This window comes from Podarcis cretensis, assembly GCF_951804945.1.
Source record: "Podarcis cretensis genome assembly, chromosome: 5".
NCBI lineage: Eukaryota > Metazoa > Chordata > Lepidosauria > Squamata > Lacertidae > Podarcis > Podarcis cretensis.
The window spans coordinates 19,130,387-19,151,755 of record NC_137174.1 but is presented as its reverse complement, the minus strand read 5'-3'; the positions used below and the strand labels follow the sequence as shown (position 1 = coordinate 19,151,755).

The following is a 21,369-nucleotide window of genomic DNA, read 5'->3' as shown; positions in this document are numbered from 1 at the left end:
ATATATATTTTTTACATTGAACTGGAGTCAATGTCAGGTACATCTGATTTTACACAGAGATGTTGTAGGTGGGGGCATTCAATCTCAATATCCATTTAATAAAGTAATTTTTACAACCAGAAGTAGATTAACGTAAGAGCATTTGTGCACACCCATGTGCTTGTGTCTGGGAGCATGTCTGTTGTTTTCAAGCGGTTATGAATATTGAAGCCTGGTGAAAAGCCAGCTGTGTCCCTTCCCTGGAAAATCCTCAGAAACAGATTTCCCACAAGTTCCACTTCTGCTCCATTTGCAAGTTTCCTGAATGAAATATAGGATTTTAAAGACATTTTCTCTTTCCTTTTTGGGGTTGGGAGTCATTAACAGAGATTAGCTGGATAAATAGGGGGAAGCGATTTTTAAACTGTTTGCAAACTTAATGTGAAGAGCCCAGCCTTGCAAATTATCACATCTAATCAGGGATGCACGCTTCACTGCTTCAGTAATTGTACTAGTATTAGTCAAATTCTTGTTGTCTCCTCATTAGCCATGAAAAGGAAACTCAAGATGTACTTCATTAGAGGTTCCTGGAAATAAATGGTATGGGGAAGGGGAGGAAGGAAGAGATGCACTTGATATGCAAGGAACAATTGTGCAAGAGAAGACAAGAACAGGCATGATTCAACTATTATTCTGGATCTTTTGCAAGTAACACTAAACCACATTTTTCCTCATCTGATTTTGCTTTTCTGACAGGAAAGAAAAAAAGAATCATTGCAGCCTAATATATCTGAATGGCCTGGTGGGAATTAATGAATAGTGCTCTGAATATTTCACGCTTTCGATTGGGGGTTGAAACGCTTTAATTTGGATGGGAATTTCTCCTGAATAAAGTGTTTGATTGCAAACCTATGCAGAAGGGAGTAAATCCCACGGCGAGCACTGAAGCTTGCTTCAGTCTTGTAAACATGGGTAGAAATACTGGTATTAGGCTGTATCAATAGGACTGTGATCTGGGTTCCTCCACAAGGAGGGCCTTTCCTTCTCTCAATAAATTATGGGTCTGACATACACAGGATTCAGAAGAAGACTTCCATAATATGGAGCAGGCATTCTGGTCCTTCAAATATCCTGGATCCAAGCAAAATAGGATTTTAAAGATAGTCACCAATGTTTCAAATAGGCATAGCTGGATAGCTCAGTCAGTGCAGCATGAAAGTCTTAATCTCAGGGTTGTGGGTTTGAGCCCCACCTTGGGCAAAAGATTCCTGCATTTCAGGGAATTAGACTTGGGGGCCCTTCCAACTCTACAACTCTATGTATGATTCTATGAATTGTGCCTGAAAACAAATTGGCAACCATTGCAGCCATTGTTGAACAAGTGAATTTAGAGAGGCTCAGGGAGACATTTATGTCAATCACCCATTCTCTGGCCAATAAGGTCTCTGGAGAACTCAGCCAATCTCAGTCCAAAAGTATTTCTGTGGCCAGGAGCTTCTACCCATCTGTGTCCAGGTTGGAAAAACAATTTATTTCTTTTCCTTTTTTTACTCCTACCATTTTTAAAATGGATGAGGATGATTGAGATGATTTTTTGAAAAAAGGTTTTGCACGCTGTGCATGCTCAAACTGTTTGTTTCTGAGGCTCGTAATTCTAAACCATGTCTGACCCTGTTCAAGTTGGGTGCTGTCCTGCTTTGATGCATTTTTCTTTTTTAAAAAAACAAATTTTATTAAATTTTCCACAGTGATAACACAAACCACAAAGCAAAATGATACACAAAAACAGAAAAAGAAAAAGAAAAAAGAAGACAGAAAAAAGGGGGAACAATAAACAGAAAAAATAACAACAAACTTAATTCTTCACAAATCCAACCTTTTAAACATCTTGGTTGACTTCCTCAAATCCCTCCCTTCTGAGTTTCCTTTTGATGCATTTTCCTACATAACTGCTTAGCAATGCAGAGATTTGTGCACACTTCCCATTAATACACACATTTCTGTGTACTTTTTTTGGATGGAGAACTACATCACAAAATTCAGAGAAGTGAGAATTTTGAAGATCAGCTGCACTTTGATTCATGTTTTGGATCAAGAAGGATTAGGCAGGTTCAAATTAAAATGCCAATCAAATGAATTTATCTCCCATCCTAAGCTCAGGTTGTCCTCTGATGAATACTTAAAAAATAATAATGAAAAAATGAGAGACTTAAAAAAGATATTTGCACAGATGTAAATACATTCCTGGATTTGATTTTCCCACTCCCTATTTGTCTCTCCCACAGACATTTAGTTTCTGAGCCCAATTCAAAGTGCTGGTTTTAACCTATAAAGCCTTAAGTGGCTCAGGACCGCAATACCTCAAGGACTGCCTCTTTCGATATGAACCTACCCGGATCCTCAGATCAACTTCTGAGGCCCTTCTTCATGTGCCTCCTCCTCGAGAGGTCCAGAGGATGGCAACAAGAGAATGGGCCTTCTCTGCAATGGCTCCCCATCTGTGGAATGGTCTCCCCATGGAAGTTCACCTGGCACCTTCATTATACACTTTTAGGCGCCAGGCAAAAGCATTCCTTTTTAACCAGGCCTTTGGTTGATTTGATTGACATCCTATGGCCTTATAAAATGTGGGTTTTGGGAGGGAGGGGGGTTAGTGGGTTGTTGTTTTTATTTTGATTATATATTTTGTGGTTTTATATTTTGATTTTTGTTCTGTGAACTGCTCTGAGACTTCCGGGTATAGAGTGGTATATAAAGTCAATAAATCATCATCATCAAATAATTGATATGTAACATTATTATTATTATTAGTTGTAGTAGTAATATAATATAATATAATATAATATAATATAATATAATATAATAATATTGTATGTATACAAAAATGTTTGCAAACTGGCAGTGAAGGCAACTCAGATGTAGGCATTTTAATAAAACCAAAATATTGGTCTCCTGAGACAGGCTTGGAAAGATTACCCCTGGATTTAGCAGATAATCTAATCATGAATTTGGAGACTCCATGCATCTGAGTCTTTGATGCCTCACAATTTCTCCAAATCATCTCCAAAGATATCATCTTTCCTAATCATAACTGTTGGTAACGGTTGCCATGGCAGCCACTAAACAAGCTTCTAAAAACCATGGCGCTAGAAAGGCCTCTAAAAATGACAGAGCTAAGCTTATTTTTAAAAATATGCAGCCAAAAAGTAAAACGTTACAAGTGCTGGAGAAAAAAATGTCACTCTAAACTGCATAACATTATGGATTTTCTTTTTTCTAATCAAATGTTTACGTATTGGAAATGTACAGGATGCGTGCGTGCAATTTGACAATTATATACATAATGTGAAACAGCTTCATATTTATGTGACATTTACTGTGTTCCACTGGGATATTATCCTTATGAGAAATAATTCACGGCAATAAAGAATATGGACAGGCTTTACATTTACTGTGCATTATGGGCAGAACTCCCAAAATATGAACGTTCCATAACATCCCAACCACAGAAGTCTTATTCTGCCCTCTTCCCCATGAGAGGAACTCTTTTGCAGTTGCAAAACTGTTGCGGTTGCCTAATAATTTAAAAGCAGGGCATCCAATCTGGCTAGCCCCATGTCGTACAAACATCTTGATTAGACTCTTTTACTGAATGATCCACATGTGCATATTTTGTATAGTTTGTTCATATTACTGGAAGTCTGTCCACAACAAATAGAAAAATACAGTGATGGACAAAGTATGCCCATATCATTTGCAAAGGCAGAACTGTCTGCTCAAACAAATTGCCACGAGCCAAATAAAGGTAATTCTACTTAAATAATAATAATTATTATAATCCATATGGTTGTAAGTCTGCTTTAAAAATACACTACAGTTGTGTCCCTTAATTGTTGGAACAGTCCCTTATCCCAGCGCCATGTCCCGCTGCTGTCCCTTATTGATGAGGCTTCATTTGGCTGCTGGCTGGGCTTTCTGCCTTTGGCTCGGAGGGGCTCAGAAGTTGAACATACCTGTGCCTGGAAAATCCCTTATTTTGGCTGCTGATCCCTTATTTTTGAGGCTGCTGGTCCCTTATTTTCAAATCTGTAAGTTGACAGCTATGATGTGAGCACATCTAGGCTTTGGGAACTGGTGTGCCAGCTCTGAAAATCTTAGGATGCTCTCGCGAGATCTCGCGGGGTCATTCAAACTCCCGTGAGATCTCATGAAAGCCCCCCAGACCTTGCTTGGGAAGCAAGGCAGAGAGCTTAGAAGCTCTTTTTTGTGCCAGGACAATCTGGTACAGAAAGAGCTTTTAATTTCTCAGTCCTGCTTCCCAAGAAAGGTCCTCTCCATGCTGCGGCTCTGCATTTAACTTGTGGGAATTCAACCTTCTCCTTCTTGTAAATAAATGAATAACCTCCTGTATTCATCTCTCACACACCCCTTTGTTGAGTCCTATCCATTTCCAGGGATAAATTGCTGCTTTGCATTTTTTTAAAAAACAACAACACCAATGACTGAATAAGTCATAAAAGTAAAAATAGAACAAAATTTCAAACTTTGCATTTGATACAGCATTTATCTTTCTGCAACCATAGAGAGCAGTGAAACTCACCCATATCCATTCTGAATTGGCTGGGCTTAGAAAAACCCATCCCGGGGAAGCTCGCCTGCCATCATCCCACTTGGCTGCCAGTTTCTCTCCTCTCCTCCCTTTCCCATAGTTTTCCAAGTTTGCAAGTTGTGATGGAGGGCAACCAAAAGAGTTTTGCAAAAACTGATCTCTTCATCTAAATCTGCACCTCTCTGCAGCAAAGCTGGGGTGTTGATGCTGTGTACCCCTCCATTGTAGGCTCAGGTTGTCTATAAAGGTAAAGGTAAAGGGACCCCTGACCATTAGGTTCAGTTGTGGCCGACTCTGGGGTTGCGGTGCTCATCTCACTTTATTGGCCGAGGGAGCCGGCGTACGGCTTCTGGGTCATGTGGCCTGCATGACTAAGCCACTTCTGGTGAACCAGAGCAGCGCACAGAAACGCTGTTTACCTTCCCACCAGAGTGGTACCTATTTATCTACTTGCACTTTGACATGCTTTCGAACTGCTAGGTGGGCAGGAGCAGGGACCGAGCAACGGGAGCTCACCCCATCATGGGGATTCGAACCACCAACCTTCTAATCAGCAAGTCCTAGGCTCTGTGGTTTAACCCACAGCGCCACCCGCGTCCCTTCAGGTTGTCTATATCTGTATATAAATGATATATATCCTAAAGACACCACAGTCCCTGCTGTGCCTCATTTTTCCAAAAGGAATCACAGACCCTGGGCAAGCACCTGGAACTCCCTGGAACCTTGCACTGCTGTGGACATTGGGGTGGCATGTAACAACAGAATTTGAGACAGCTTAGAAGCAGCCTTTGGTAGTTCAGCTTTCCCCATAGCTGCTTCCCCCCTTTCCCCCCTTAACTTGGTATGTTTTGGAAAGTATGAGAAAGCTGGAAAGGAGGGAAGCTGCCAGATGAGAGGGCTGGGGCCAAGCATTACAAGCCAAGGTGAAATGTCAAGAGGGGTTGTGCCTGGCTTGTAATGGTTAGGGGATTTCCAAACTGGGTGAATTCCTTGCTGTTCTCTCCCCACACCCCAATTCCGAAAGCTTTCTCCATCCCTGGATCTGTGTCCTAGAAGATTATCTACAGCTGGCTTTGAATTTACAAATAGCTGCATCAGTCTGAAGGTGGAATTTCAGCGGTGAATCGGGGTCTTGCTTAAGACTTGGATCCAAAGTCTGTCTCCCTCTCCCTCTCTGCCCCTGCAAGCTGCTTATGAAGGAAAATGAATATTTAAGTAGCTAACAATCCCGCGCTTCATCCTTTTGTTACTTGGAATTTGCTTTGAAGTTAAAAGGAATGTTGGCATCTTCTTACCGAGTGTTGCTTCTTGCCGTCTGGACTCGCCTTGGAAGTTAACACTCAGTGTGTTGGACAGCAATCTGTTGACTCGCTGGTAAGTTTAGATGGAAAACGGATGCTGATGAAAAACCCATCCTTCTCTCCTATGCACAAAAACGGTACAAAAATCACAAGGCACTACGTAAGGCTTCAACGTGACCCTTCTCACATTAAGAAAGGTAAAGAATAGAAAGAACAAATAAGCAAAGTTATGAGAGGAGAAGAGGAAATCTCAAACCTACAAATCTGCCTATTCTTCATTATTGTTTCTCAGTTAAAAGTTAACTAGAATAAAAAGAACAAAAACCCTGGGCCTTATCTGCACTATACATTTAAAGCCAGAACACTTTAAACAGCCACGACTTTCCCAAAGCATCCTGGGAATTGTAGTTTGGTAAGGGATGTGGGTGGCGCTGTGGGTTAAACCACAGAACCTAGGACTTGCTGATCGGAAGGTCGGCGGTTCGAATCCTGAGCTCCTGTTGCTTGGTCCCTGCTCCTGCCAACCTAGCAGTTCGAAAGCACGTCAAAGTGCAAGTAGATAAATAGGTACCACTCCGGCGGGAAGGTAAACGGCGTTTCTGTGCATTGCTCTGGTTCGCCAGAAGCGGCTTAGTCATGCTGGCCACATGGCTTAGTCATGCTGGCCAATAAAGCGAGATGAGCACCGCAACCCCAGAGTCAGTCACGACTGTACCTAATGGTCAGGGGTCCCTTTACCTTTACCTTTAAGGGTGCTGAGAGTTGACAGGGGAGCCCTATTCTCCTACAGATGAACCGGTAGTGGAAAGTACTTTCAGGGTACCTCTGGTGAGCTACCAAAGAACTTGAGACTTCCTCATAACAGAGCCCTGGAGATAGTGAACTGTTCCACTTGACCTTAAAAAGCAAACAGTTTTGATAGCGCTTAGTACATTTTTAACTACCAGTTAATAAACGCATTAATAAAATCCTGATCCCAAGCAGAAGTTTATTTCCTAACAATTTAAATGCTAATACTTGCATGCCGATATTCAAATATAAAACCTGAAACCATTTAGATGTTAATTAATGCACAACACCCATCCTATTTGTTGGCAATTCTCAGAAAACCTATTCCAATACTCAGGTTGTAATTTTTGTGTGGAGAGGATTCACTACATTAATACATAATCAAATGGTTGAATCCTTGCCTTTAAGGCAAAACTCTCCTGAATATTCATTGTGGGCCTCTATAACAGACAGCATTTTTGTACAGATGAGTGTTCCCTATCAGCTTGCATATGTCTGTGGGAGGACACCCCAATAATTATCTCCCTCATAATGAAATTATTCCAGTACATGTAGCTTGTAAGTTACATAGGCATGTGATTTTGCAACAACCATAAGGCAAAATCTCATGTGTAAAGCTAGCTTTGAAAAGCAAGGACAAGAGCCCAAGTTTTGAAATATTGCACTGAAGTTATTACAATATAAAGCATTCTTAGCCACAGTTGCCTAATCCTTCTGTACACCCACTTACACTGTAGATGTGGGCTAAAACTGGATCATGTGGTTTGCAAAAATTTAACTACCAATTTGGGGTGTTGGTGGGTATGATTTTAGGCTTCTAAAACCCGTCCCTAGTCACTGTGTGACAGCAGCATTTGAGAAAGCATTGTGTGATAAATGTATTATACGTTACATATTTCCTTAGAATTGTTATGAATCAGTAGCTTATGGTGTGTGTGTGTGTGTTTTGAAGCTCACATAATTGTTATCAAGCATCATTATTGAGACTGCAACATGTCATGTCATACATATACAATATTTTTATAAATTAATTTAACATCAGCATTAACAGGCACTAGAACAAAATATTACAAACGCATTACTATCCAAAGAGTTTGTCATGATTAACATTATTACTGCCAATGCTGAAGGAATTAATAATGATTGCATTTATTATAAAGTGATACTGATGTAAGGGGGAAAATGTTTGTCCTAATTAAATTTTGGAAATCACTTTAGGGCTCTTCTAAAATGTGGTTGCTCAGTTTTATAGTAATTAATTCTGTGTGAAAAGTAGTTGGAGGGTTTTTTATGATGTTGATAAGACTATGGTTCACTATAAAGGTGTATTTCTCTCGTGGTGATCACTGGGAACTGTTTGAAATCTGTTAACCTGTAATGTGTGAGTGTGTAACAGGTGTCCAAATTGTATGAGCTATGGGTGTGATTTTTACTCATATTTCTACTTGAAATTTGAGAGAGAGAGAGAGAGAGAGAGAGAGAGAGATATGGTATCTGTCTGTCTTGAGGGACAATGGAATGTCCCTCTGGGATGAAATCAAACTGCTGTGTTAGCAAGTTTGGTCAGTGTGTATGGAGGCCCTGGGCTGCTCCAATGACAAGACCCTCACTGATGTGGGCCAAAGGAAAGCAGAGCAATACATTTGGCACCAGCTTGGCTGCAGCAGTTGCTGGAAGAAGATGTACAAAGCAACATCCAACAATTTTAGGGACTCTGCTCCAGAATTTGTTAGAGTTAACCCCTTAGTTTTGACCAAACTGCAGGAGGCAGTGGATGACAGGAGTGCCTGGCATGCTCTGGTCCATGGGGTCACAAAGAGTCGGACATGACTAAACGACTAAACAACAACAACTAAAGAATCATGGCAAGAAAAATTGATGGAGTATGCAGAACTGGCAAAACTGACGTATAAGCTACGGGACAAGGATAACTGTGACTTTAAGGATGAATGGGAACCCTTTACAAAGTATCTGAAGACGCAACAAAGCGAACTAGACTCCTTGACAGGTTTTGAATAAACATTCACAAACCTTTTATTGATAATAATCAGCTAAATAGTTTGAGGAACTATACAACTTTGTAACATGCAGAAAACAGCATTCTTAGAGAAACCAAAGACTGGAACTGAGGGAAGTCAGGGGGTGGGGTGGGAGTGGGTGGGTGGGTTTTGTGTGGGAGGGGGGAGGGAGGAAAAATGGGGGGGAAAACAAGGATGATATGTTTTTGGATAATATGTCTTGTTATAATTTGAATAAAAAAAATTTAAAACAACAACAGCAACAACTACCCCTTAGTCTTTTCTTCTCCCAAAGATATCCCACAAGGCACCAGTTAGGATCAGAGCACTGGCGGAGAAAGGGGGGCGGTAGGGGTGTCATCTCTGAGGGGGAGTGACATCGCTGCGGGCGGTGCCCCCTGGGATGGTCACCGCTGCCACACACCCCTGGGATGCTCGACGGCGGGGCACCCCCGCGGGCAGCTAGTCCTGCCCCCCAGTGCACAGCATGTGTGCCACTCCAGGTGGCAGAGCAGCTAGCTCTGCCTCTGGATCAGTTTTCCTTCTTCTCGGTGGGCTACCTTCCCATGTTGACAAGCCCCATCTGCCCTTCACTTCCGTCTACAGCACATAGGTGGACAAACTACCTCCAAATGGTTTGCCTCGAGAACCAACCTGGACCCAGTGATCATGATCTGAAGCCCTTCTTCATGTGCCTCCTCCACAAGAGATCTGGAGGGTGGCAACATGAGAATGGGCCTGTTCCACAGCAGCTCCCCAGGGAGGCCCGCCTGGCACCTTCATTTTGCAGCTTTAGGCACCAGGTGAAATTGTTCCTCTTCAACAAGGCCTTTGACTGATTAACACTCTATGTTCTTTTAAATGTTTTTTTGGGGAGGGGTATTGTTTTGTTTTTGTTTTTATTATGCATTTTGTGCTTCCTTTTGTATTTTCATGCTGTGAACCTCCCTGAGCTCTTCGGATGAAGGGTGATATAAAAATGAAACAAACAAACAAATAAATACAGTGGTACCTCTGGTTAAGAACTTAATTCCTTCCGGAGGTCCGTTCTTAACCTGAAACTGTTCTTAACCTGAGGTACCACTTTAGCTAATGGGGTCTCCTGCTGCCTCCGCCACACGATTTCTGTTCTCATCCTGAAGCAAAGTTCTTAACCCGAGGTACTATTTCTGGGTTAGCGGAGTCTGTAACCTGAAGCGTCTGTTACCTGAAGCATCTGTAACCCAAGGTACCACTGTACATTTTAAAATTCGTTGTTTGGCCCTTAGCTGCTCTAGCTGGACAAGGAAGGAGCTGAAGTGCTGAAAGCAAAAGGCACTACAGTAGGGTTGCCATATTTCAAAAAGTGAAAATCCAGAGCTTTTTTGGCAAAATCTCAAAACTAAACCCCAAAATTCCACCCGGACACTATTTTTGGCAAACCAATCCCAGAAATTCTGGATTTATAGTGGACCTACACTACAGTGTTGACAAGGCCAGAGGCTTCTTATTGACTGCCAAGTCCTGTCTCATCTCCTGAATCTGAAAAGAGCCCTGAAGTTTGAGTCCCCAGTTTGGTCACCAGGCAAATTCTCATTCTCAGGCTCTGATATTTCTGGATGAGACCCTGGAGCCTCTGACATTTAAGGTCAATTAAATAAATAAAGTGATAACGGGTGTGTCTGGAAAAAGTTTGTATTTGTCCATTGTGAATGCAGCAACATGCTATCTCAAGGGAAATACCTCATTTTGCAGCGGAGAGAAATACATTAATTGCTTGGTTGTGGTATTTATACTGCCTTAGTCATAAGTCTTAACTCTCCATTAAACTGTATTTCCCCACACACCCCAAATTGAATAATATATTTAATAAAGACCCATCAAGAGCCTCCAAGTTAAGGGAAAGTGTTGTCTCCCAGGAAAGGGAGAGAGATGGTAAACAGCTGAATTTCTGGGATACTTTATTACATGCTCGTTTGTCTGTGTGGTGGGCACGTGATGAACCGAAATGACTGGTTTCCCTGCAGAATGTACCACTGGGGATAGCATAATGCATGGAATGGCTCACGGTTTGTGTGTCTGATGGTAAAAATCAATGGTCTCCCTCATTGAAAGGTGCCCTCGGGGGGCAGGAGGCAGTGAATAGCTGATTAGTTTGTGTGCGCATGCTGGCAGATGATAAAGCAGCGCTGAAATCGGTCGTATGCCATAATAAAGTACCCGGCCCCGTCTTTAAAGCTAGCGTGGACTTATGTCTCAGGGGAATATGCCTCCATTAACCAAAACCATGCAGTAACTCATCTTTAACCACAGTAAGAAAATGCCAGATAGCAGCAACTAATAATGATCTACTGGAGCAAAAAGCGAGAGACACACAGAGAGGGAGACCAATCTGGATTGTGAGGCTTATTTCAGATCTGTGTTTGCATTTATTTATTTAACAGGTTTTCTTTCTTTTTCTTTTTCTAAAAAAAACCCCTTCCCTCCCACCTTGAAAGCCCCTAAGGGGCTCTTGAGGCAACTTTCAAACAATTAAAACAAGCACTGCAAAAACAACAACAGCAATTTAACTGCATCCTAAGGATGTCTACTCAGACAGAAATCCCTCTGTGCTCCGCGGGATTTATAGTGCAATCCTATAACTGTATACTTAGAGAAACAAGCCCTGCTGAGTGCAGTGGACTTACTCACAGGGAACATTGTATAGGATTACTACCTTGCTATCTAGTACGTGTGTTTGGGTTTGGAGCCCAAACCAGTTAAAGCACAGATTAAACCCAGTCCATAGTTTTAGTAAGGTAGTCTGACTAAAGAACAGACAAGGGGCACTTAATCAATATTAGGCGTCTGTAGAGACCACAGTATTCACTTGGTACATGTAGTGTTTGGATGGGTCTCAGTCTGTTTCAGATCCACTCTATATTATTCTGATTCAGTTCCTTTTGATGTTGTTTAGTCGTTTAGTCATGTCCGACTCTTCATGACCCCATGGACCAGAGCACGCCAGGCACTTCTGTCTTCCACTGCCTCCCGCAGTTTGGTCAAACTCATGCTGGTAGCTTCGATAACACTATCCAACCATCTCATCCTCTGTCGTCCCTTCTCCTTGTGCCCTCCATCTTTCCCAACATCAGGGTCTTTTCCAGGGAGTCTTCTCTTCTCATGAGGTGGCCAAGGTATTGGAGCCTCAGCTTCATGATCTGTCCTTCCAGTGAGCACTCAGGGCTGATTTCCTTAAGAATGGATAGGTTTGATCTTCTTGCAGTCCATGGGACTCTCAAGAGTCTCCTCCAGCACCATTTATATGCCTGTTGTCTTTGTCCATGGAGTTTTCTTGGCAGGGATACTGGAGTGGCTTGCCGGTTCCTCCTCCAGGTGGATCACGTTTGGTCAAAACTCTCCACTATGACCTGTTCATCTTGGGAGCCCTGCTCGGCATAGTTCATAGCTTCTCTGAGTTATTCAAGCCCCTTCGCCATGGCAAGGCAGTGATCCATGAAGGGGGATTGAGTTCCTTATTTGGGTACGAATCTGATCTTAATGGCTATAATGTTTGTTCTTTTCACGTTGGTGGATGAGATTTGCAGGCAAAGGAGGCCCTCCTGAGTAGATTAAACCTATTAAATTCCAGGCAGATCCATTAAGGGATTTTTGGGCAGGGAACCTTTCAAAAAAATTTTTTTAAAAAAACAAAAAGTCTTTTATTAAAACTTTTATTTTTTTTGCCAGAATTGAATGCAAACTGCAGGCATCACCACTCCTTTAAGACGATAGAGCCTGCCAAATCTCAGAAGTCTAGCCACAGCAGTTCTGCAAGGACAGACTTTACCATTTTGGGGTGGGGGGAAAAAAACCATAGTCCCTCCCCTAGGTATTTTTTTTTGCCAATTCCTCTTCCCTTTGGCAGCCCTGTCCTCCCTATTTTCCCTGTTGTGACATGACCCCCCCAAAGTGCATAAACCCCATTAAACACCTTTAGGGTCAAGACAAAAACGTTCCTCTTCAACCAGACCTTTGGCTGACTAACATCCTATATACTTTTATAGTATATAGTATATAGTATAGTATATATGTGTGTTTGTGGGAGTTGCAGGGGGTTATTGGTTTGTTTTTCTTCTTTTTATTATGCATTTTATGTTTTTTATCTTGTGTTTTTATGTTGTGAACCGCCCTGAAATCTATGGATGGAGGGCAGTATACAAATTTAATAAATAATAAAAATAATATGCATTGGGTTTTGTTTTTTTTACCTTTAAAATATGCAAGTAAGCTCCTGTCCAAGCAAGTCCTTGGATATTTGGTAGATGGTCCAGTGAGTGCAATCTCATCCCTACTCCGCCACATGTTCATTTGTACCCTTGATGGCTAACCAACAGGGGCGCAGACAGGAGCAGGCACCAATATTTTTGGGATTTATTCTGACCATTTTACATATTTGGATGGTATCAAATTGTGACTCTTAGAACCATAGAATTGTAGAGTTGGAAGGGAACCTGAGGGTTTCCTTGACCAACCTCCCGCAATGCAGGAATCTCAACTAGATCAGCCATGACAGATGGCTACCCAACCTCTGCTTTAAAACGTCCAAGGAAGGAGAGTCCACCACCTTCTGAGGGAGTCCATCCTACTGTCAAACAGCTCTTACCATCAGAAAGTTCTTCCTGATGTTTAGTTGGAATTGACTTTCTTGTAACTTGAAGCCATTGGTTCAGGTCCTAACCTCTGGAGCAGGAGAAAAACAAACTCGCTCCATCCTCCATGTGACAGCCCTTTAGATATTTGAAGGTGGATATCATGTCTCCTCTCAGTCTCCTCTTTTCCAGGCTAAACGTACCCAGCTCCCTCAACCATTCCTCATAAGGTTTTGTTTCCAGACCCTTGGGTCATCTTGGTCAGCTTCCTCTGTACAGGTTCCAGCTTGTCCTTCACAAATTGTGGTGCCAAGAACTGGACACAGTACTCCAGGTGTGATGCACTGATGGGGGGGCCTTTAATTCATTGGGACCTTCTGTCAGTAGGACAATGACAGAGCTCTCCCCCCCCCCACTATATCTTGTGATGTTCCAAAGCATTCCCCAACCCTCTGGAGCACAGTTTGGGGTGCATGGGGGATGGGGCTTCCAATGGGAAGAGGAATTGGCGAAGAATTGCCTCTCTCCTTGTTCCGCCCACAGAAGGATTACAAAGCCTTCCCCTAGTCTCCAAATATCTAATACATCTTTTGATATCTAATGACACTTGATCTTAATATTAGTACACGGCTCTAATTCCGCGTTTAGTATTTGGCTGTCAAAGTTTCATAGCAATTTGATACTTGACACACTTTTAACCACCAGCACTCAAGTGTCAAATACAGAAGTCAGTTATCAGACGTCAATCGAAGATTTGGTGTCTATTTAGGATTTGTTATTTGATAATAGTTGATGGTTGACACGCTATGGTATTTATTATTTGTCTGCAACTGACTGCTGGCACAAAGCAATGTTCTTTGCGTGGACAGGCGGAGTCCCCAGATCCCTCGTGGTCCCCCCCCCCGCCATGTGGAATAACGACTCAAGACAACGTGCTATGGGATTAAATTGGCCACAACTTTATTAAATTTCAAATGTGGGTAGACCTTGGCTCAGGCATTGGGCGTTCTCCCTCCCCAGTCCCCAGCCGGGGACCTGGGGAGCATCAGGGTTATCCAGTGGGGGGGGATGGGCCGGCTCTGGAGAACATATGTTCAAGCAGAGATAGCCGCCCCCGTTACGCCGCCGCCGCAGGGGAGAGCAATGATGACCTTACGGAGTACGGTCAAAGCCTCCCTTCAGAAACCCCTTTAACGGGGAACCCTGGTATCGCTGCCGCAAAGAGGAAGATGGACTAAAGGATTCCGCCCAAGGCCTGATACTGCCAAAGTTGTGACGTTTTGCTACGGGAAAGGCGAAACCTGCCAATGCAGGGAAATTCCTTTCCAGCCCTTTAACAGCGACCTTAGCGTAGCAGCGCCTGCATACCTGCAAAGAAAAGCTAACCTGCAAAACCTGTGAAGAAAAATTAACCTGCAAAATAAGACATTAACTGAGCGTGGGTAGGGCGGGAGAAGCTCTGGAGCCAAGTGAGGATTCCCAGGTAAGATCCTCCCTCTATTGTGTGGGCAGGTAATCCCTCCCCTACCTGGCCTGGTCTCCTTGGCAACACCTCCCCCAGGGGGGATTGGACAATTGACTGAGGTAGGTGGAGACCTCTAGGTATCCCACCTGAGGGAGGCAAAGCCAAGCCTATGCTGTTGGAGCCGCTTCAGATCTAGGGGCTGCGCGCGTCCACGCAAAGGGCGCCCCCCGTTTTAAGCAGGGAGCGGTCATTATCTGATAGCTGAGAGGAAATTACGATACTGTTTAACTGGTGGAGCAATCGTACCATTGGCTCAGTAGAGGAAAATGAAGGATCTGAATGTTCTTAAGCCCTGCAAGGCGCATGTTGGCAGGGCAGGAAGGAAGAGGGAGCAGCATTTTCTCATGCCCACCCCCAACCTGGGTCTTCTTCCAGTGACCATTTTATATTTTTTGTTTTCAACGGGAGGCAAAATACATATGCAGGCTCCAGGAATTTAGTATGTCCCTGCTCCCTATTGCGTGCCCAGGCAGAGACCCCCTCCCCGACCCCAGGCGACATCTGGGTGGAATGACTCGTGTGTTATGGGACTAAAATTGGCCACAACTTTATTAAACTTTCAGATGTAGGAAGACCTTGGCTTAGGCATTGGCATTTATCCCTCCTGGGGAACTGGGGCACAACAGGGTTAACCAATCTGTCTCCACCCCCTTTTATGCTTAAAGAGAGGACCTTACCCTTACCTGGTCCACTCTTCTGGCTCCACCTCCCCAGTCATGATTGGTTATTTGAACTGAGGTTTGGCGGGAACCTAAAGGTTCACGACTTGGGGAGGTGGTCCAGGAGCGCTCTGCCAGGAATCACCTAGGATTGGGGGTGCTGCGCATGGGCACACAAAGGGCACACACATCTCCGTTTGATGTGGAGAGCGGTCATTTCAGGGTTGTGTTGGGAGAATTAGTCATGCTTTGGATGTAAACTTTCCCCCAAACTTTGCCTGGCATGCCTCCTATCTGGCCTTGGCACACCCACCTTTCATGTCTACTGGCATCAGAGCTCTGCCATTGGTTAGGCAAAAGCTATGGAAGCATTCATAGCAGCTGCAAAAGATCTTGCAAGGTCAATTCTTCCTGCCCAAGGGTGGACCACCATCTCCATCTTTGGAGAGGGAGTTTTGAAAAGTCCTTTGACCCATGCAACAACTTAGGATTTCTGCCTTAGTGGACCAATTAGTTTTCTGACCCTTGATCATCTTGGTTGTCCTCCTCTGCCCATGTTCCAGCTCATCAACACCCTTCTTAAACTGTGATGCCCAGAATTGAACACAGTATTTGACCAAGGCAGAATAGAGTGGTACTATTACTTCCCTTGATCTGGACACTATACTTTTTCAAGTTGCCTTAAGTCGTTTAATTATTAAGATGCTATTCTACTGGGTTTTTCCAAATTAATATTTCAATTGTTTTCAAATTTGTATATATATTTAAAACTGCAAACCACTTGGATATCTATTAAAAGGTGAGGCATAACTGTTAAATGGAAAATAATAATATTAGTACCTGGCAGTGTTTGTATATTGCATGCAATGGCACTGAATATTGACAGTTTATGATATCTTACACTGGACTTTCTGCAAATCTACATAAAGTTCAGAGAGGCAAGAAGTCAAAATTATTAAAATTTGAGGGGAGGGCTGTCATGCTTCAGACTGAAATGCTTTATTTGGATGACAAAACTGGAAATTAATTTTGAATACTGGTGAATGTTGTTTGAAGATGGTGATCCTCCTGGAATCAGCCAATCAAGTAATTGTTTCACCTTGGTTCCAAGAAAAGGCAGCTGTACCAGGAGAAGGTAACCAGCTTTTCATAGATGGTGTTGGGAACCAATTATCACCCTTTTATTAGCCTTTGTTATTTGCCAGTCTGAGAGCGCACAGAGCTTGGCTACAATATTTGGGTCTTAGCCTTAAAAAAAGAAAAAAAGGGGGGTGGGATTTGTAACACTCAAATGCCAATGTTGAGGCCATCTATTAAAGGCAGAACTGAGCCAGGATTTGTGTGTGTGTGTGTGTGTGTGATTTGCTTCACATTTAGAGATCAAAGTAGGAATGCTTGAGGAATTTGTTCATTGCCGAGTCTGAGCTAAACTGACCTGATCTACACCTCCTGAATTAATGTATGGATCACAGTGCTGCGGTCCATGGGATTTTGCATCTCTCTGAATTTTGCACTCTCTGAATTATCACAATGTGTATAAAATGCATGTTTAAGATAATATACATTTAGGAACAGGGCCAATGAGTGGAGGGAAGCTGAAAGAAACTACTGGGGCCCGATGGTCTGAAAGCGAGCTTGAGGTCTGACTATCTAGCATTTATGTCATTCGTAACAATATATATATATATTCTATATTCAACACACACACACAATTCTGAGTAACGGCTTGCAAACTTGTGCTGCAAACCAGAACTTTCCCGAATATTTTTGGCACTGTACAGTGGTACCTCGGGTTACATACACTTCAGGTTACAGACTTTGCTAGCCCAGAAATAGTGCTTCAGGTTAAGCACTTTGCTTCAGGATGAGAACAGAAATCGTGCTCCGGCAGCGCAGCAGCAGCAGGAGGCCCCATTAGCTAAAGTGCTGCTTCAGGTTAAGAACAGTTTCAGGTTAAGTACGGACCTCTGGAACGAATTAAGTACTTAACCTGAGGTACCACTGTACAAACATTTGCTTCTGTGCTTCGACAGTATGGCAGCACAGGCTCCTCTTATTATGTGCAGTCACATTTTCATGTTTTTGTAAGTGAACGCTGTGCCAACACAACACAGTGTTGTATGCATGAAAATATTTTTAGTTAGTCCACCCTTGCTGAGGGGGCCTGAACAACTTTTTTCATCATGTCTTGAACCTGCTCTTGGCGTCCCTGTTTAGAGATGTATACTGTGAGGGAAAATACATCTCGAAATGCACATTTTCTGAGAAATGTGTCCAAAAATATGTATTTTTCAAATAATATTTTGTATTTGTTCTCAATTACAATCCAATAATAGCCTAATCATAACAATACCAATTGTTCAAATACGAAATATATAATTTAGATAAAGTGGCATGTTAGATTTGATGATCTGATGATTTTCTTTAAATCTGTGTTACACATTCTGGTCATAATAATAATAATCAACAACTGCGATCTTAATAACTTCTATTCATGACAACACATTAAATGATTTATAAAACTACAAGTGAGGAACTCAAACTATATCCTTGTTCTTCCTGTGTGTGGCAATTATTCTGTCCATGGTGTCTCCTTCTAACAGGATGCAATGGAATTAACAATGAGCACATGCAGAACTGACTTGGACTGCAGTGAAACCAATCCACCTATTCCTAGACCAAAATAGGTGAGAAACCCTTCTCGTGTCCATTTCCCTCCTCCATTGGGGCTGCTATCTCTCATGTGAGACATGATCACATGACCTGGTCTACCCTTGCAGACTTTCCATTAACTACAAATATGATGTAGCCCCTTCCCACTAGGAACAGGATACCAGGATATCTCCACTATCCCCTGATTTAGGGAGTCATCAATACATCAGATGGGGATGTGAGTGGCGCTGCGGTCTAAACCCCTGAGGCTCTTGGGCTTGCCAATCAGAAGGTTGGCGGTTAGAATCCCCATGATGGAGTGAGCTCCCATTGTTCTGTCACAGCTCCTGCCAACCTAGCAGTTCGAAAGCATATCAGTGCAAGTAGATAAATAGGTACCACTGTGGCGGGAAGGTAAACAGCTTTCCCCTGTGCTCTGGCTTCAATCATGGTGTTTTGTTGCACAAGAAGCGGTTTAGTCCTGCTGCCCACATGACCCAGAAAGCTGTCTGTGGACAAACACTGGCTCCCTCAGCCTGAAAGCGAGATGAGGGCTGCAACCCCACAGGCGCCTTTGACTGGACTTAACCGTCCAGGGGTCCTTTACCTTTACCTTACACCAGCAGCCACTAGAAGAACCCCTTCCCTAATCTCAGACCTCCTTGCATGTCCAGCAATTAACACCCCTTATGAGGAGGAAAGGGATGAAGACAATTGACATGCTGGATAGGTTTGGGAGCATGGGGACAAAGAAATGAATGTTGCAGGCCCAAAGGGGAGTCACACCTACTACAACTGCTGCAGACACCTTTCTGCACACCTGGGCTTTTTGCTAGTAATAGCAGCCGTAACCATGGGCCCTCATCTAAGCCATCCTGATGCCCAGAGGGAGCGAATGAATGAATGAATGAGATCTCCTCTGGCACAACTCCAGACTCCTTGTGGAAATTAACTGGCTTCACAAAGGCATTATGAATAATTGAACGTCAAGGCAGCCTCTTCCCTCTGAAAACAATAAGGTAAGGCTGAGGCATTTGTAGGGCAGCGTGGAAAACATACTGCAGTCTCTCCCATGCTGTTTCCAGGATGAGCATAAATAAGGAATATTGGCTGCCAAGGCTCACAGTCTCCTACACTTGTGCAGCAGAAACATTCAGGGTGGGGTGGGGGGGAATGAAATCCCCTCCCTATGTTAAATTCATGCATAATTACTAGGAAAGCTTCTCTTTCTCTCTCTTTTTCTTTTTAAAACTGCATTTCAGAGGAGCATTTTGACCAAATATAATATTGGAGCCCATCTTTATCAAACATTCATGTGTTGTGTGAGAGATAAAAACAGGAATCCATAATTCATATGGCAGAGTGTATTACCAAGTGCGAATGAGAGGCTGAATTTAAATGAGGGAGGCCTGAACAATATATTTCTGGGAGGCATCATCTTCAATCATCTGCATTATCCACCAGATTTTTTTTTCCAGAATAGTAAATCTCATATATATATATATATATATATGGGTTAGTGAGAGTGTGTATGTAAATACGCATACACAGGCATAAACATGCACCCAGAAACAAGACACACCCAAAGGTAGACCACCCTGCAATTCAATCACAAAGACATATATTAAAGACATGGACACACACACATACACACAGAGGGAAAGGGAAAGAGAGAGAGAGATGCCAACATGATTTTCTTGGCCCAGGGCATTGTATTTACAGTGGACCCTCTACCCCACTTGCAAAAGATACTGGTTTGCATAAAAATTGCATATGCTCTCTGTCATATGCAAATGTCTGTCCTCTTTTGCAGGTGGAGTAGAGGCCCCCAAAATAAATCAGTGATCACACACACACACGTAATAAGACACATTAAATGTGAGCCGCTGAAGCTTTTCTCATAATTGATTTACCTGCTAGAAATGGCTTAACCTGTTGGATTTTTGCCAGGCAGCTATTAAAGGCACCAGAGCCTTGCTGTTCCCCAGTGCCAACCCCAAACCATGCAAAGGACACACTTCCCACGAGTTGTCAATCCGTTTTGTCGCTGTAGGTCTTTTCATTGATTGATCTCAAGCTGTGGCAATATTGCCTTCCAAACCAAGAGCAGGCGCTGAAGGGCTCAAAAGAGATTTTCAGATTTACATCAGCCCTGCTCAGATGCTTGTGCATGGATAAAGTCGAGATTTAAATTGTTGAAAGCAAGCAGTGCATCCACTTGCTGCGGTTATTTATTAATATTGAATAATAATTACAGCAACGTTACTGGCAAAGGCCAAACAAATCCCCTTTTGCTTGGAAGCTTTGACATGAATATGCCCATTTAAGTCTTTATACCAGCAGCAACAAGCCACTCCTAAGAGAACACTCATATTTTGCATTGGCATGCTGGCTTGGCCCAGTGGGAATTGTCGTCTAAGACACCCAAAGGTTGACAAAAGCTGATCTAGTCCAGTACCCTGTGTCCAAAAGTGACCTAAAAGGTGCTTCCTGAAAGTCTCCATGAAGGCAACCATCTCCACCCTCCAGCACCTGGTATTTAGAGGGAGGTTTTGTCCCGCTATCCTTGTTTCTAATAGTGAATGCAAAAGGTCAAGTGCCTGAGCTCCCCTCCCTTAAATATCTGGTTTCTCTTTCTCCTTTTGTATCCCTTTCCCTTTCCTAGCCATCTTATCTTTGTTTAGAATGTGTGTGTACCAAGTTTGCTGCCTGCAACAGAATAATGGTACAGAATCTACTCCTTGACGTGCTTTGCTATACTATATTCTTGTTCTTATTCCTACAACTCCAGCTGCTACTACATTATGTACTATGCAAAGTGCCATGTGGCTCTCAGTGCCGAAAGGCTGCCCAGCCACAACAGACTTGGATTTCTAGGCCGAGCATAAAGCTACGAAAACTTTTGGGTTTGGAGTGTCCGTTCTTCCGCTGTGGCCTTAATGAGAGCAGCACTCAGAGCTGGCGCGCCATTATATATTCCATCTGCATCTATGCTGGCTTATTGAAGCCTAATAAACCTTCCCCTCCTACATAATTACTTTTGAAATTCAATGTTGTGTTGCCCCAGTCCACACCCTTCTCCCCGTTACACTCTTGCACACACATTTCCCCCCTTTTGTAATTAAAATGGAAAAATCTGTGCATTAGTTTTCTTTACACATTATACAATAACAGAGAAATTAATTAAGAGGTCTATATTTCTATTTCAAGGTTCAAATGTTTTCAAT

The 21,369-nt window shown here is 42.9% G+C and overlaps 1 long non-coding RNA gene across 1 annotated transcript in view; it reads right to left on the bottom strand.

Annotated features, from left to right (window-relative positions):
• Positions 1-21,369, bottom strand: part of LOC307216618 — a 50,145-nt gene that overhangs the window by 23,011 nt on the left and 5,765 nt on the right. Inside the window, exon 3 of the long non-coding RNA XR_013839224.1 lies at positions 5,884-6,011. This is a non-coding gene — a long non-coding RNA (uncharacterized lncRNA). The remainder of the gene's footprint in view (positions 1-5,883; positions 6,012-21,369) is intronic.